Below are 17,633 nucleotides of genomic sequence, written 5' to 3'. Positions count from 1 at the left end.
CCCGGGGAACAGGCAGCAGGGGGTTGCTCTCAGGCAGGGTGGATAAATCAACGGTTTTTTGAATTTAAAAAAGAGGTTTTTTTAAATTTAATTCAGATATTTTTTATTTTTTAAGAGTTGTTTTGATTGGCCTATATATAGTTTTAAGACATGTTCAAGCTCAAAGGAGTCATCGCAGAGTAGCATTATAACTTAACATTATATACTATTTGAAACTATATTCAGGTTTTTAGTAATTTTATAGATAGGTTACGACAGGCCATGGACTATATTAGGGACCCAATCTTCTGGGGTTAGCAGAGGCTCCTCTGTTAAAGAAAACAGCTCCACGCAATGGGACTGGGTGATCAGTCAAGACGCTCCCTTTAAGCATCTCTGTGATGCTTAGTTCTCAGGCTATGCATTTATGTCTCCAGAGATAGCATCCTTGTTAACAGCAGTATATGGAGATAAGAGATAATAGACCCGATTACCTACCCATCAGCTCTATTGTCTCTCTGTAAGCTACATGTACACAGAGTCAAGCCCTTACTGCTCTCTGCAAGTGCAAAGTTTGAAGAAGTTAAATGAGGAGGATTGTTGGGGATATAGTAGATGCAGACAAGGAAGAGGAGTCTGGAGGTAAATGCAAGGAGGGGAGGCAGTAGAAACAAAAGAGAAACATTTTGATCAAAATTCTGTTGAAACTGCAAAATACTTCCGTGACAGCCACTTTGCAGCAGCTGCTCTGAAGAAAGCAGGAGGAATCAAACTAAGTGTCCCACGGGATGTACAATGGAACTCAGTAGCGGACCTTTTTGAGCAATATATTGAGAGCTGGCCTAATCTGATGACAATTTGTGAACAAAATCATGACAAAATAGATGGAAAAGTCATAGCCAAAGTTCTCAGCATTGGGCAAAAGAGAAATGTAGAACGGATGCTGGCTATCCTGAAGTCTATTTCCGTAGCCTTGAATAAAGGTTATATCAAACAAGACTGCACTTTTTATAGAAAACTGATTAAATTGAGGCTTCCTGACTAGTTATTGAACTCGATTTGATTTAAATCCACCCTGTTCTCAGGTCCTGATCCATGGGTGGGAACGAGATCAGCACTGAGGGCCCTTAGCTCCCCAGGGGGCCTCCGGGATGTACTACAGTCTGGTTTGTGAAAGGTTGTCTCTGTGCAGCCTGCGTGCATAGCAACTGATACTTTAAATGGACTGGAAATAAAGGTGCTGGTGTCCTCAGGACTGCTCTTTCTCCTGAATGTGGGCTTTTTCCCCTTTTTTCCCCTGGATTTTTCTTTATACCACTCTCCTGTTGGGATGGAGGAGCTTAAGTTTCCATCAAGTAGTCTTCCTGTGGTCAAGTTAAGCCAGAGAGGTTCTTTGTTTTGCCATTCCAGGAGGCCTAGCATGTGCTGCATTACATGTTGGAGAAGATGCAGTGCTTTCTGTACCAGGTACTGGGACATCTTCAAAGGAGTTACCCTACCACCGAATAAGAAGCAACTGATCCCCACAGGTCAAGGGAGGACACTGACCTATTCTTCCAGGTGGTTCTTCCTCCCTTTCACTTCTGACTAAGAGAAATGCTGCCTTATACCACAAGATCACTAGTAGTAGCCAGCTCAGCAGGCAACCCCCACAAACCATCCTACAAATTCTTAGCAGGATAGGAGATATTAGGGAGTGACCCCCAAGACAGGGGTCAAGATGCTGCTGCTGGTCCTGTTGGCCCTTATCCAATTTCCCTTGCCAGAAAAGTCTTGTCACTACTGATTCTAACACTGCCACCAGGGAGATGGCCCTAGTGAGTATGTACAAGGCAGAAGCTGGGCACAAACTTGCCATCTGCAGACGTTGTTGTAGCTGTGGCCAAGATATTGACCTTCAGGAAGTCCATCAGCTGAGGCTGGCTGAGTAAGAAGCAGAAGGTGATAAAATTCTTTTGCCCTTTTCTTCGAAGTCTTTCATGGAGGAGAGGGGTGAGATCACCCAACCTTTGACACCTACTTGGTATCCACATCAATAGCTCCTCAGCAGTTCATGGGATTTCTATGGTAGGAGTTTAGAGGGTATCTTCACTGAGATTTTTGAGAGCCTGAGGCTGACTCTGGTCGACCCAGGGGTGATATTCTCTTTATAGGCCTTGGTTAATTGCTGGGCTAAGCCCATTGCAATGCTCCCTCCTCTTCCTGCCCTTGACTCTGATCATACTCTATGATCCTGATTGTCCCCATGCTTGCTTCTTGGCCATCAAACTAAATCTGCTTATGCCACCATTGACATCCTCAGGGAGACTGCCAGTGATCATTCCCTAGAGGATATTCAGCCAATAGATGATAAGGATTTCCAGATAAGGAGGCTAGGTCCAACACTCCCGCTTGGACAGAATTTGCATTGTTCATGTTTACACCATGCAGGTCATAATTGTAGCATTTGTGTAACTCTTCATCTATCACAGACTGCCACATGACAGTGTGCTTAATCTCTAAGAATATGCCCACATGCATTCCTGGTGCATTGTTTTCCCAGCTGCCCCCAGTTGCACACACCAAGCCTAAAAATGAGTCTAGTGGCGACACACAGGGGGTGCACGTGCACCCCATGAGAGCACCAGTGCACCCCCTGACTGCACTCGCTGCTTAGGCAATGGGCAGGGGGGACAGGCGGGAGTGCCAGTGCTGCAGTGATGGGCCATCACAAGATCGGCTGTGGGGGGACCCCCCACAACTAAAGCAGCACTAGTTGCCCATGAATGAGGCATTGATGCCATGGCAGGAGCATTTTCCACCATTACTTTCAAGCGTGTTAACTACTGTGGGGGGAGCACCCTCGGGGCAATTTATTTGCCTCATTTCTGAGTTGTTTATATGTGAGCAAGAATGAGTGTGTGGGGTGTGCTTGGGGTAGACTACAGCTATTAGAGACTGGAACCAGCCTATTGCATTTTAATAGTGAACTATTTGGGCAAACTATCTGTAGAATCCTGGGGGTTCTGGCTGGACTGACCAGGACAGAGGCATGCTTTACGCTTTGTGTAAAGTTAGTAGGATACCTATGTGGCTCTCTTAGTACCAGTATGCTCATTGGAGTGGCAAGTTGTGAAGGCATGCATCAAAGGTACAGGAGATGATGGAGTCAGAGATGAAGTGTAGTAAGGGCTAAATTTTTGACAACCACAATGCAATTTTAGAGTCAAGAATCCAGTGTCTTGTATCCAAGTCTGGATCACGGCTTTTGCTGCTTTTATGCCACAAAGAGGCAAAAACACTTTCTCTGCCTCCTAGCTTAAGACAGTATAGATTTCACTTGCCAACCACAGTTTTGCCAATCACAGTCTTGAGTATCCACACTTAATATTCTATAAGCCATTTTGGCTACCATGGTATACAGTTTTGAGTAACCACAGTTTTCTGTGGCCTTGCATCAGCCTGCCACCTGCCATTTTTCCCATAAGCCTTTTGTCTTGCTAACCACAGTTTTGCTAACTATGGGACCTTTTAGGAACCTTACCCCAGCAGTTGAGGCAAACCTGTACTACTTTTATGGATATATAGTTGATGCAGGAAATGGCATGTGCCTTCTTTCTGTGCTGATGTGTTTCCTGCGCATCTGATTAATGATGAAAGTTGCAAAGTCACGTAGAATGAGCTCCCCACAAGTCAGTACAGGTGACCAACACCAACTGGAGCTTCCTTTCACTTTGGCCGAGCTCTCTATGATTCTACATATGATACCCACTAAATCTGTATGCACTGATGGACTAACTATAAAGCTCTACCATCCATTCCATAATGTCCTTATACTGGTTTCATATTTGGAGTAAGCCTACTGAAAGTGGAAAGCCCCTTTTTGTTCAGGCCATCAGTGACGGCCTACTGCCAAAGAAAGAGGACCAATATGACCTGAGGAACTCATCTTTTGCGTGTCAGCCATCTGGTTTGTTTCTGAGCCATATCAAGGACATCTCACTATAACTGAAGTCCATGCTGGTAGTACTGATCCACCTTGACTGGGCCTATACCATCTCAGGCTGGAATATATTTGAAACTCATATTTGATCAGGAATATGACCCATCTAGTGTTTAAGGATGGTTTATCCATCACAATGATTCTTAATCAAGCTGTTGTGAAATCCTATTAAGGGTGCCACTCAATATTAGCACTGTCAGATATACGAACATCTACATGTGATATACAAGATAAACCCAAAGATTTCAAATACAACCCATGTGTATCAAAAGCATTCTGACTTGTTGTGGTCTTTCTGAGTTCTTTGCAGCAGAAGAATAGCTCAATTATTTTTCTGTAGTCAAAAACAAGTCTCTTGAGTCTATAAAGGTCTGTTGATCTGTTATTTGCCTTCTTGTTATTCTTGGACCAAGAAAAGTTATTTGACAGAGTGGATCGTGAAATACTTGTGAGACCTGGTATTAACTTTTTGATTTTGCTCTAGTTCTTTCATGTGTACACTTCTGACAACCCCACATCAGCACTGAATACATTTCATTTTGGGAGTGTGTCAAGGTTGCCCTCTGTCCAAACTTTACTACTTTACCATTGGGTCTTTTCTCTTGGCAGAAAAAACAAATTGATACTCCAGGATGAAGCATGAGTGTGATGTTAGCTGATGCCAGCAATGCGTTTTCTGTGGCTTAGGACCCAGAGAACCTGATACGAGTGCAAGTCTAAAGCCCATCAATTTGTAGACCTTCTCCTTCAGAATCAACTAAAATGCAAATTCTTGCTTGATGGTCAGGAATGAGCAGCAAATGGATCCCCTCCACTATTTGATACAGGAGACACCCACTGTTTTATCTCAGTGTCTGGCTGTCATTAGCTACCCTGCTTATCAGGTGGACTGAGTAGGGCACTGGTGATCAAACAGCTGGACCTGTTCAATCTATGCCAAGTCATTAGTTAAAATCCTGGACTTCTTACAAGAGCCTCCATCAGGAGAGGGTGGTTAGGGCCTGGTTTATGCTTTTAGGTCCCCATCTAAGAGGTTTCTAGTCTGATGTGGAGCCTGTTAGCAAATTCTATGGAGTTTCTAATTTGATGTAGAGCTTCTGGTGCCTCCAAAAGCTCTAATATGACTCTCAATCTTCTTACTTTAACTGAGAGGTCTCCCATGAAACCTCACTGAGCTGCTAGTTTCTTATCAAAACCTCACAATCTGAAAGTTAGCCAGGTCCCAAATTACTCCTGAAGATAAGAGATTCCTTGTTAGGTCCTTAGTACACAACCTTACATCTTTGTAGGCAAGTAGTGGACAGAGTGTTCCTAAGTCTAGCTCAGGCTGGCATTACCATGAGACTGTGGATAGAGCTATGCTTGCAGAACGCATGGGACTACTCATATCTTCAAAGAATGAAAGCTTCACTAATGTACACCTCTCTTGATTAACTGGGTTTAGTTGTGTGAGAGGATTGTCCTGTCCCCTCTGGAGCTTTGTTGTTGCTTGCTTTTTGAGACCCCACTCCCCAAACTAGACATCCAGTCTGCATATAATCTACACTTTGAAAGCTACACATTAAGACTACATATACTCATGCCCTCACTATAATTCCTGCCCTCTTGTTTTGCCATGACACCAAGTAGTAGGACTTGCTACCTCTAAGGGCTAAGGTTCTTGATGGGCCACCCCACCTTTATCCTTGGTTTCACAGCCGGCCAGGAAAATCACTTGATAACTTCTGCATGGAAGAAAGGAGGGGAGACGGATACATTGTACGTATGCTCATGTTTTGGGGATACCTTATAGATTCCTCTGTCCCTGCTGCTTCAGTGGTGAGAAGAAAACTGCCCTGCACTTACCTACATCATATCAGGTTGCAGCCCTTCCTCCTCCTCCATGATGCATTACGAAAGTTTTGGCTGCACTTTTCCCTACACCTTTTTATTTCACATCTCTAGCAACACAAATGTTTGGGGCAGCTTCCTTGTAGTCCTCACCAAAATGATCAAGAGAAAGGTGGTTGGGAAGACTGACTTTATTATGGGTATTTCTCTGAGCAATCTTTCTAGCACATATCCCCAAGCAATACCTGGGGGGGGGGGCTGTCCTTTTAACCCCTTAACTCCTTGGGCCACTGGAAACTGGAAGAGGTTTTCTACATAGTGCTCCCTTCTATATCCCTTGTTTTGACACTTGGAGCTCACTTCTTTTGCTCTTTATGCTTTTTCACCCCATGCTATTGTCTCTGCTCCTGGGATGGAGTGTGGATGCAGTGAAGCCAAAGCAGGATCCATCCAGAAGCCCAAATAACTACTTTCACCAGCACACAGCAGAGGCCCATAAGAATTCCAGATACTGGGAAATGCAAAAATCCAAGGTTGCCTTGGATGATATAGCCTTTGCTTAATAAAATGGTAAAGCTCCAGGAGGAGGAAAGGAATGAGTTTCTTGCAGATGTAGTGGCACTGTTATCCAGCTTGCAAGGAAAATTGCCTAGTACTTGAAAGAAGTGTCTTCTACCCTGCGCTATGCTCAAGAGCTTCAGAATGCCAGCTGGATATGACCTTTAGATCTTGCTTTGGGGCATTTGCTTTAGGTGAATCATACTTAAAACCATGCTAGGCCAAGATGTAACCTGATTTGATGGCTATTTATACATGCACACACACACATGCACCTCTTGGGTCTATCTTTATTTACACACAGCCTGTATCTGTTCCCAAATAGAATAAGTGTCAGTGAGGCAGTATCCCCAAATAAACTCTAGATTGCACTGACCATTGCTTTTCCAGCATACCAGGATCTGTGCATTTATTTCCTTTACCATGCTTCTTGGCTGCTTCCCAGGAGCTGCCTTCTTGGCCGTACTTCCTTGCGGAGCTTAATCAACTGTTTTGCAGCCGGCATGAGATGTATCTTCTACCAGGCACAGAAAAACAACCTGCTGCTGCTATGAATGCTGGGGCAAATCTTCCTCCCACACACAGTATCTTTGAGGCATCCTCTAGTTGCCTGCCTGCCAACTAAATGTCAGCAACAGGTTTAATCTAAAGAGGCCATAGGGATCCCATCCTTCCCTACTTGTACACACACATCAGCATAGATATAATCCGATTAACTAAATTGGAAACTGGAATAATGTATGGCTTTCACCTCTCTAGGTGGCATTTAGAGCCAGTAAACAACTCTTCCAGCTCAGTGTTGGATGTCAGATGTTTTGCAAAGTAAGTGATATTCAGGCTGCCAAGATTGGACTATACCAAAAGAATTAGAAGTGCAATGACACTTCTAAAAGAAAAAAAAACGACTGGAGTGAACTTCAGGTTTGAAATCCCATAGAAATAACTGAGCTCTGAACCCTTCTCAGATAGATGAACCAGATACTATACAGTTTGGTTTGCAGATGTGGCTCTTTAAGATGAGCTTGTCTGTTCTGTCTGTACAGAGATGGGCCCAGAACTTTACACCTCAATATTTTGGTAAAGTGAAGGATGTAAGGTAGGAATAGGTCAAGTTATTCATCCTAAAGCAAAACATATATAAAGCCTCAGAATTTTTAATGGGTCAAACCAAAATTCCAAATCAAAGCAGACACACACATTTTGCAGAGGTTGTAACAGAGCTGCATTGTGTAGCTTAACCCATTCTCTAGCACACACTAAAAAACCCACAGTATTTTTCGTTAGTGTTGGACTTTGTCCCAGAGTCCTTGGTCTTAAGTTCTCTCCTCTAATTTTTTCTGTAGGATTGTCATCCTCCACCCTAGAAGGAGCTGTATTAGTGATGCAGTACACATATCATTTGTGAAATCCTTGTGTATCATTCAAAATAAACAATCTGTATAAATAAAAAAGCTAATGACATATTTTGTTCCCAGGTAAGCACATCTTGAGCTCTGTAACTTTTATTTCATGAGCTCTCCAGAACAAAACAGATCTTCAAGGGGCAGAGAGAGCAAAGTTCTGTTCCTCTACCAAAAAGGAGAAATCCAAGCATGCATGAAACTTGTTCAAAAGATTTCCCCAGCAATCTCTTTCAAAGACACTCCCCCAAATCTGCCCAAATTCCAGCTCTCCCCAAATATTCATTGTACAGTCTTGCCCAACCTTAACTGGAACAGTTCTGTAAAACAACCATTTTTGACAAATCTCTTTAGTGCTTGCTGATGATAGCTGTTTATACATTAAGATAGTGCATAACCTATCCACTCAGATTATTACAAGACTGAACCAAAAAGCAGCATAGAAAAATTCATCCCTCTGAGTCTCTTTATTTAATGTCTAGATGAGATTGTTGCTTCCTGATTCTACGTGCATATGGCTTGCTGCCTGGGACATATGCCAGAAAATGAATTTCAGATGTCCTCAAATCATGTGCTCAGCAGGTGTAAATTGTGTTAAAGAAGAGTTCGCCTTTTGTCCTTAACCTGTGGCAGTTTCTCTTCATTACAAGGAGAACATGGAGAAAGAGATCATAATTTCCTGACTATATGCCAAAGTTATGTATCATAATAGAGACCTACTCTTGAAGAAAATCTGTTCATGCATTCAAAATCTGCAGTGTTTTCTTTAGCTACATTTCTTTATTTTTATTCCCTGTATTTGGAATAATAACTAGAGATAAGTAGAAAAATATGGTGGAAAAAAACAGCAGCAGAGTTTGAACTCTGAGATTTCAAGTTGGATCGATTATAATTACTACCTTCAGAGAACAAAAGTACTTAGTCATAGCTACGATTACACATTTAGAAATGTGTTTTCCTATATCTCACTGCTGCTATCAAGTATCACTTGATTATTGAGAAATCTATTTGAGCTACTTTACAATAGAATTTTAATGTTCAGACTTAGACAGGGATGTGACACCAATATTTTAATTAGGGGTTCCCACCAAACTCTTCCTCCTTGGACTGGGGTAACCTAATATGCAAAGGGAAAAAAGAAGAGGGGAAGACCATATTTCCATGTAAATGAAAATATATTTTTATAATCATAATAAAGGCTTATTGATTACCATATAAAAAATAAATAAAAGCCCAGTCACGGCAGAGAATACAAAAAGTTGTGGTTTTGATCAAAACCTGTAAGGTCACAAGTCACATTATTTGATACAGAACAAACAAGCAATGTAAACTGCCAAGCCCAGGCAGCTGGAATGGAGCACTGGCTCTAAAGAGGACCTGGCAGTGAAAAGTGACCAGCCAACTGCGTATCTGATTCTTCTGAGACCAACAGACGGCAGCGATTATTAGTCAATAATCATAAAAAAGGGGCACCTCCGAGAGAGAGTGGAAATCTGTTTTTTCTGTGGACGAATGTTTACAGTTAATTTAGTTGGGCCCCAAGAGTCCTTTCCAGTACAACATAGCATGGCACAATTTATTATTGGTCAGGTTTGTGAACCTCACATGGGTGATTATAGGTAAAAAATGCTGTAGTCATTGTGTTAACTGAGGCCCCTGGCATAAGTTATACTTAAGACATGATTAGTCTGTTAATTGGACCTTAAATGGTAACCTGGCCACACACTCAGGGAATTAATGGTGTCCCTAAAAAGTAAACTAGACATAAAAATATTACAGAAAATGTATAATATTTCTGTGACTTGTTTCCATTGCACCTTAAACTCAACATGTGGCAGGGTTAGGACCACACTGTGGTCTCCGAGCAGTCCCAGTCCCAGTCCCCACTGGCTGACCATCAGCTGGATCTGAGACTGCATCAGGGTTCAGCTGGCCCTGATGCAGTCCCTGCTAACTGATGATCAGCTGATTATCAGACATCCTGCATTCAGCTTACCGGTACAGGGGTATCTCAAGTTCATGATCCCGGACAATCCCTGCCCTGGCAAATAAGGTGCAGTTGGGATCTGATCCCCAATCCTAAAATCAAACAACTTGCCATGCATGTGTAGCATGGAGTTGTTGGGAGGCATACGTGTTGGGATCAGGGATCAGATCACATTGTGCCTTTAAATGAACATCTATCAGCAGCTGAAGTCAGGAGCGCTCAGCCTCCAGCCTGTGAGCCAGTACTAGGCCCTGGTCTGGTGCCATGGATTCTGACCTACAGGGCTCCCTATGAGTCGGCAGGGAGCCCCGCAGGCTGTGGGTAACAAATGGGGCTAGAGGTGGTGTGGGACCACCAAGCCCAAAGCGTGTAGAGCCAGTCAGAGGTGACACAGGGCCCAGCATGGGGAGGCGGCACAGGGCTAGGTTGAGTACCACTGGCCTTGATGGTCCAATATCCTTACTCTTACATAAGGTACACTTTCTCTCTGCATTGCGTCAATGCAAATCGCAAAAGACTATAGCCTCGGAATACTTCTCAGCATGCTCTTTCCTATAGCACTAAGGCACTTTCAGGATCTGGGGGCCAATGCGGGCCCCCTCCATACCTCTGCAATAATCATAGGAATTATTGTAAAATTATGCTTATATGATTGTTCTCAGAATTGAAGCCTGAACATCCAGTGAGTACCCACTAATTCTTGATTATTTAGGTGAATTTTCTGCTTCTCACATGATAAGGATAAAGGATCACAAGGAATTGTTTTCTTTTAACAATGAACAGATTTATCAGAATAAAGGAACAGCTTCACTGTCCCTAAAGCTCCTCTGTTTACCTCCTGTCCCCATACCTCATGCAGAGCTTCTGCAGGGCTCCATACAGGACAGCAGTTGTGAAAAGCTGGCTCTAAGGCAGTGATTCTCAGCTAGGGTGCTGCAGCATCCTGGGGTGCCTTGAGATCCTTTCAAGGGTGCCATACAATATTTGCATTGTTTGGTGTGTAAACATAATTCACAACATAAAACTAGAGATTTCAAATAGGAATCCTGAACATTAAAAATATGACCTATTGTGGCCTTTCTGAGTTTTTTGCAATATAAACATTTGCTCTGTTTCTGTAGTCAAAAAAAGAATGATAACTAAGAGCTGGCATTTTCTAAATGGTTCTTTGCATCTAAAAAGATTGAGAACCATTGCTCAAAGGAACGTGCTTCCAAGTCATGCAAGTCATAAAAAGAGCAGGTTGTGCCTATCTCCCTTCTGCAGCTGTGGTTTCTCTGCCCTGCCTATCAGCCAGAGAGGTGTTCTCATGCCTCCCTCATTCCTGTTCTCCCGTCTGAGCGACTCTGGCATGAGGTGGGCAGCTTGGAGAGGCTGTGCAAACAGCTCTGCACCATCAAACTCCACCCGAGCATTGTGCAGGAACGGAAAAACCAACATGACATCACCTCCCTCTCAAAAGCAACTGTACCTACTGCTCCCATTCACAGCTCTCACCTCTCCTTCTGCCCCTTCTTTTTCAGAAGACAGAAAATAGACAAATAATTGTTTCATATTCCAGATCTCATCATCCTTTGCACTCGTAAAGTAAGTCCAAATGAGCAGTTGTGCGGTACGTTTTTGCAGCACCACATACTGCACAGTCCAGTGCTCTCCGTGCTGCAAGGGCATGCTGCTTGAGTGTGCATTGCTGTTTTTATTTTTCCCGCACATATCCAGGGGTAAGAAAAACGAACACAGGAAAAAACCTGAAGCAGCGCATGCTGCTAAAAATGCGGAACCAGGCTGCTCAGAGCTGCATTGCAGCTGCTGGCCAGGCTCTGCCTGGCAGGATCACCGTGGCTGCAGCTCCAGGAGGCCCCCAGAACGCGAGGTAAGGCTGGCCCCAGCCTCCCCTACCCAACTTGGGGCAAACTGCTGCGAGTCAAAGCACACATGGCATGGGTGTTCCCTGGGGACAAGAAGCAGTGGCGCAAGGTACACCGCTGCTATTTGTCCCTGGAGAACCGAGCATCCACGCAAGTCTGGATGCACCCATAGAGAACTGTGGGAATTGATGGTCTATTTTATGGACACTGGAAGCAAAAGGTCACCATCCTGGCACCTTCCTCTGTACCGTCCTGCAGATGTGTAATGTGCATCCCAGGCAAACCCTTTGGGAAAATAGAGTGAACTGGGGAGGTGGTACTGAGCATGGAGGTAGGATGGCCAATGATGCATCCCCAGAATACATGACAGCCCCTTGGTGAGAGGTGGGCCCCCTTGGTCAATCAGCAGAGAAGCTATGCCATGGGGCTACTTCTGCTGCCCTGTGGGGTTCAGTCACAACCTAGGCATCCCTACTAAAGTGGCATCTAAGGCAAGTGCCCTGTTTGCCCAGTGCAAGTTATTCTACATTTTTAAAGAAACAGAAATTGGGTTCATACCGTGCTGTAAGCTGGAACGAGATGGGGAATATATTTCTTTATCCCTCGTATTTGTCTTCCTTATATCACTACCTTGAAGTAACTGAAAGACATAATCTATCAGGGTAATTAACATGATTTCATTTAACTTCTTCTATAACAAGGGGGAGTCAGGAAGCAGGACAGAAGTTGAACAAGACCTATTGTATAGTCTTTGGTCTCAGAGATTAAATAACTATCTAAGTGGAACATTTCTACTTTCTCTAAAGGGCTATCAGCAGTATCTCTAAATTCTGTAGTGCTGATAGGACGTGACCTATAGTTCAACTCCTTAGGGAACCAAGCTCAATTGGTATATAATTGTGTGATAAATAAATAAACTATAAAAGTGTGTATACACATACGCATACATATGTGTGTATGCACTATTAGGTAATAAGACAATTGCAACAGTTTCAGGAATTTGTGGCCTACTTATTTTTTATGGGACACGGGCAGACTAGAATCAACTCCAGAGACTGCAAGTTTGCTACTTCATCCTTAAAACTTTTACCAGCAATAACTGAAATTATATCATCAAAGAACCAATGCTTTCATGGGTGTCTATAAATTTGTGAGGAATTTAAGCAGATTGGTAGCAATGTAATCAATATCTGCCTACTGAAATCATAGTAGTTTAAATGGTCTTATCAGTTTCTCTTTAGTGACCTTTTGTATAGCAGAACTATTCAACTGAAAAAAAAGGAAAGTGAGGGAATCCAGAAGTTCCAAATGACTGATATCATACCTGTCTCTCTAGACAAAACAACTACCAGCTAGAAATGACTTAGAATATTAAATGCACAGATTATATGATATCTCATGTTCTCAGCTTCTTTCCAGCTGTATTTTTGGTAATTCTAGCTATCCTGCAGCCTTCTGAAAACACATGGTTAGAGCTTTAGTCTACTTACATATTTTCCCCTTATATTTTAATTATTAATTGGGACAGGCCTAGTGGGGGTTAAGATAAACTTAAAGGAGGCAGATGTGTGACCAAGTGACCTTTTCCTGTTCTACAAGTCCCTGTGCTCTCACTGTGCTTAAAGGGATGCTGTCAAAATTGCTAGGCCTTAAAACTTAAACCTGCACTGACAAGTTGTTCTACATTATAAGTCTTTCCTTAAGGATTACAGCAATTGTTTTGTTTGTTTTGTTTAACCAATCTTTGCTGAAGGCTCCATAATATATATTCATTTTGTCTTTCAAGGTTGGTAGCTATTTGAAAACGGCTCATTTATAATGTGGCCTGTATAACTCAAACTGATGAGTGTGCCCTGCTAGGAAGAGAAGTTAAGTGGTCTGCAAAGAGTCTGCAAAAAAGTCAGTATGCTCTTTTGGCAAGCATTTATAAACCTACTAGCTACAATACAAGTGATTTGTCACTTTAAAGGATTATGAGTAGTATCCATTATTTTGGGACCAAACATACACTTTAACTCAAATTGGTGATATTTAAGGGTAGTGAATTGGTTGAATAAATTACCAGCCAAATCAGTCCTACATAGAGGCATGGTTTTACATTTGTTCCATAGTTAGTTGTAAGAGTGACTGAGAAAATTGCTAATAAGGATGCTATCTTATGGCACAGAATGCAGTCAAATGTAGGTCAGAGCAAACAATACAAATATGTTTGTACTGTTACAGTTTATCTTTTTTAAATACTCATTTCAATTCCAGTGTTATCTGTCTGATCACCGCTTATCTAGCAGTCCTTATTTTGTGCCCTGTTGCAAACTTACTACCCACCTACAAAGATTTTATGGTATCTCTCTGGATTACAGGCTGGTGCGATGACTTCCCCAGTGAAATAATAACGAGCCTGAGGCACACTAGAGCCAGCACCACTCTACATCACAATGCAGTGTTAGAGAACCACTTGGCATTCTCCATATTCCATTGTATAGTAGCATGGACAGTATGGAAAGTTACGCTTATCTGATTATTTAGTGTTTGTTTGCATTACCTAAAATACAAGTAATAAAATTAGAAGTAAACAGGCTATTGTTGAGATTTTTTTCCAAGATAGACTAATTGATTAAAAAATTGGTATCAGGCCTCATATCCAAATCTAAGCGTTGTTGTAATATATTAGAAAGATATGTCCCCTATATTTCATGCTACAAATTAAAAATTACATCATGTCATAATCCATGAGTAGAGAAAAATGAAATTTGTCTCTATATCCTACAGCAAAGCTTCTCTAACTGATTTATGGATCTGTATCAGCTTTATTTTAACATGGCAAATGATATAAGAAGCAATTGAGGTGTGATATTTTGAAGGAAAAATTCTTTTACATAGATTTAAATAAAGATAGATATGTCACATAAGACTGCCGTACTTCTGTAATTCTGGTACGGATATCATATCATTCCTCTTTTCAGTCTTACAGAAAGTGCTTTCCTTGACCATCTTCCTGACCAAAGCAGCGAATGCCCAAGGGACTCTCATCTCTTCTGTGAAGAATACGGAATATAAATCAACTGAAAAACTACTCAGAGATTTTGACCCATCCTGTCACTCCAGGACACCATTTTCTACTACCCAGTCCAGTTCCTTCATAGACAACACAATTTTTTTTAAAAAGGTAGCACAGTATGAGCCCACACTGTGTATTTTTTAAAGGTGCTTACAAGCATGTTCAGGAACCATATCCGAGCTCTGGTGTTACCAAACTCCTTTTGGTTGCTTTCAAATATCCTAAAACAGATGCAAAAAGTAGTTTAGCAGATTAAGGAAACAGTTTGCCAAATAGTTTAGCACTAGCTTCACTGATGCTCTTAGAATGATTAGAGGTTACTGGTTAAAAGCACAAAACTTGTGAATCTGGAATGCACTTCACTAGCAGCCCCATATGAAGTTAATCAAAAGGATTTCTTAAAGACTGTAATTCAACATCACTCAGAATGCTTTATCAGCCAAAAAAGCCTTGATCCTTCAAAAAAGAGCCTGCAGAAGCCTGGCCTCTGTGCAGACCTTTTGATGTCAGTGGGCTTTGCCCTAGGAACAAGCCCACAAGCTCTTCTTTGCAGGCTCTGGCCTTCACCAATGCTCCTTTCCCGTTGAAACTCAAGTAAGATTCCTCCTGGAGTCAGAGTCGAGCAACTAACGTTTGACAGGCGCTCGACTGGAGCAACTGGAGCAACAGTTTCAAATCATGTATTCACCGTTTCCCTTTAGTTTAGTGTCTAAATCAGATGGACCGGTTTTCAGCCCTGTTAGAAGAATTTCGAGGCAATGAGGATAAATAATTGAACATTTGCAGCGTGGTTTTTCCACGGGAAAACCAATCTTCCTCGTTTCCTTTCTTTACGAAGGTGCATAAGGAAGGTAATGCTACATGGACGCGGGGAAGAAGCTCAGATTAAACTGTAAAACAGTCAGCTCGCTGCTAAGCAAGTGTTTCTCCAGCCGGGCCGGACACGCCAGGCGAGAGCAGCATCACGCCGCAGCCGCCGCGCCGCCGGCCCCGGAGCCCTCCGCGGCGGGGACTTTCCATGATCTCCCTCTGGCGGGAGCTGTACGAGAAGTGACGCTGCAGGGCGCCTGCCAGGACCCGCTGCGGAGAGGAAGGAACAGACTCAAAAGCTGAAGTTTCCAGGCTGGAACCAGACCGCGCGCCTCCCTGCCCCGCCGACCGCGGCGGGCGGCCCCGTGACGAGCCTCCTTGCCTGCGAGCCGAAGGGACGCTGCGAAGCGCTGGCGTCAGCGTGCCGCGCGGGGAGGTGCCGCCTCCCGCAGGCGCCGCCCCGCGCCCGTCGGCGGAGGGGGCTTCGCCCGGGGCAGCGCCAGCTGCAGAGGGAAGCGGGGTGCGCGAAAGCTGGGGGCAGGCCTGCATTGGTGGTTCAGTGGTAGAATTCTCGCCTGCCACGCGGGAGGCCCGGGTTCGATTCCCGGCCAATGCAACTCCGCTTTTGGGGCCTGGCCTCGCTCGCGCTTTTGCCGCGGGGTGGAGGGACCGTGCCCTGGGACCGGTCGCTCAGTGCAGGCGGCGCGAGGAGTTTGCAAAACGAACAAACCAAAAGCAAACAAACCGCTGGAGATGCCGGGGATTGAACCCGGGACCTCACACATGCGAAGCGCGCGCTCTACCACTGAGCTACATCCCCCGGCTGGCGGCGGCTCGCCGCCGCGCTGCATGCCTCCTGCCCCTGCCGCGCCTGGCCCCCCGCCTCGTGGTGCGCCTCTGGAAACGGGCAGAGGCCTGCTCCGTGGCCCGGCCGCAGGGTCTCGCTGTGCCACGCACTCCCAGGCTTTCATCTCGGGAGGGTCCCCGCAGGGGGGAGGGACAGGGAATGACGGCCCCCTCCCCACTGCACGGCCCCTTGGGACTAGAGCAGGGGCTCACCACCTTGTTTGTACCAGGCCCCGTTTGTCCCCCACACTCCTGCTCTGACCCCCACAGGCACACAGTGCGTGGGCAAGGGGGGCGCCGAGCAGCCCCTGGCAGGGGGAAATGGCAACATCCCACATCTTTGTCCTTTGAAGGGCAATGCTTTTTTTTTAAGTTTGTTCGCAACCCTTTCATGTAGGGTGGCGACCCAGGGGTTGAGAAGCGCTGGTCCATAGGGCTCCTCGTTTCTCCGGACGACTTCCTTGCCACGCGGCGTGGTGCGAAGGCGGGCGAGCGAAGGCAGCCAGAGGAGGGGTGGGCCGAGGCAGAACGCAGGGCGCACTGTCTGCTACCTCCCTGGTGAAAAGCGGCAGGGACAGTGGTGACACTTAGGGGGTGCACATGAGATTGGCCGTGCACCCCCTGCAAGCACCAGTGGTGAAACTGGAAGCACCGGTGGGAGTGCACTTCCACTTCACTGCTAGCGATCAGCCATGGGGGACCCCCTGCACCCAGTCTGTGTTCAACCATAGGGGGACCACGATCTGAAGCACCCCCAAGTTTGGGAGGCACCAGTTGCCCATGAGCAGAAATCTGCCTGTGCCCTGATGGGGATCCTTCTCAATGCCTAATTTCAGCAGCAGGAGTACAAGGCGAGTATGGATATGCCCACACACAGGTTGCCAGTGTTGCTGAGAGAAAACAGACACCTCGTAGACAGTACAGCAATGCAAACAAAATTAATAACATAACTTTTTGGTTTCATTTAGATATACAAATTAGCAAACTGCTCACTGCTTTTTGGCAACACAACACCACATATAATAAAAAGGAGACACTGAGGGTAAACTGTACAGTGGTTATATTGTATCCTGGGCACTGGGGAGGAGCAGGGGCTGCCTGGCAGGGAGTGGGCACAGCAACTCACCACTACCATGGACAGCCCCCACAGCAGCCAGCACTTGCCTCCTGCACTGCAGCTGTCTCAGGCCTGGAGCTGCCCTGCTGTGCCTCTGAGGAGATTACCTTTTAGGGGCATTCTAAACAAGTTTAGGATTTATGAAAGAACTTGATTTGACAGCTCTCCATTGTATGGAGATTAGCAGCAGCAGTGCAA

At 44.6% G+C, this 17,633-nt stretch overlaps 2 non-coding genes across 2 annotated transcripts; one reads left to right on the top strand and one right to left on the bottom strand.

Moving 5' to 3' along the window:
• Positions 1 to 16,017: 16,017 nt before the first annotated feature.
• On the top strand, positions 16,018 to 16,088 carry TRNAG-GCC. Its single transcript has one exon. It is a non-coding gene; the product is annotated as a tRNA-Gly (tRNA).
• Positions 16,089 to 16,220: 132 nt separating this feature from the next.
• On the bottom strand, positions 16,221 to 16,292 carry TRNAA-CGC. The gene has a single exon. It is a non-coding gene; the product is annotated as a tRNA-Ala (tRNA).
• Between the last annotated feature and the right edge of the window lie 1,341 nt (positions 16,293 to 17,633).

Source organism: Crocodylus porosus, unplaced genomic scaffold (genome assembly GCF_001723895.1).
Source record: "Crocodylus porosus isolate Cpor-Errol unplaced genomic scaffold, CroPor_comp1, whole genome shotgun sequence".
Taxonomy (NCBI): domain Eukaryota; kingdom Metazoa; phylum Chordata; order Crocodylia; family Crocodylidae; genus Crocodylus; species Crocodylus porosus.
This window is presented reverse-complemented; position numbering and strand designations above follow the sequence as displayed.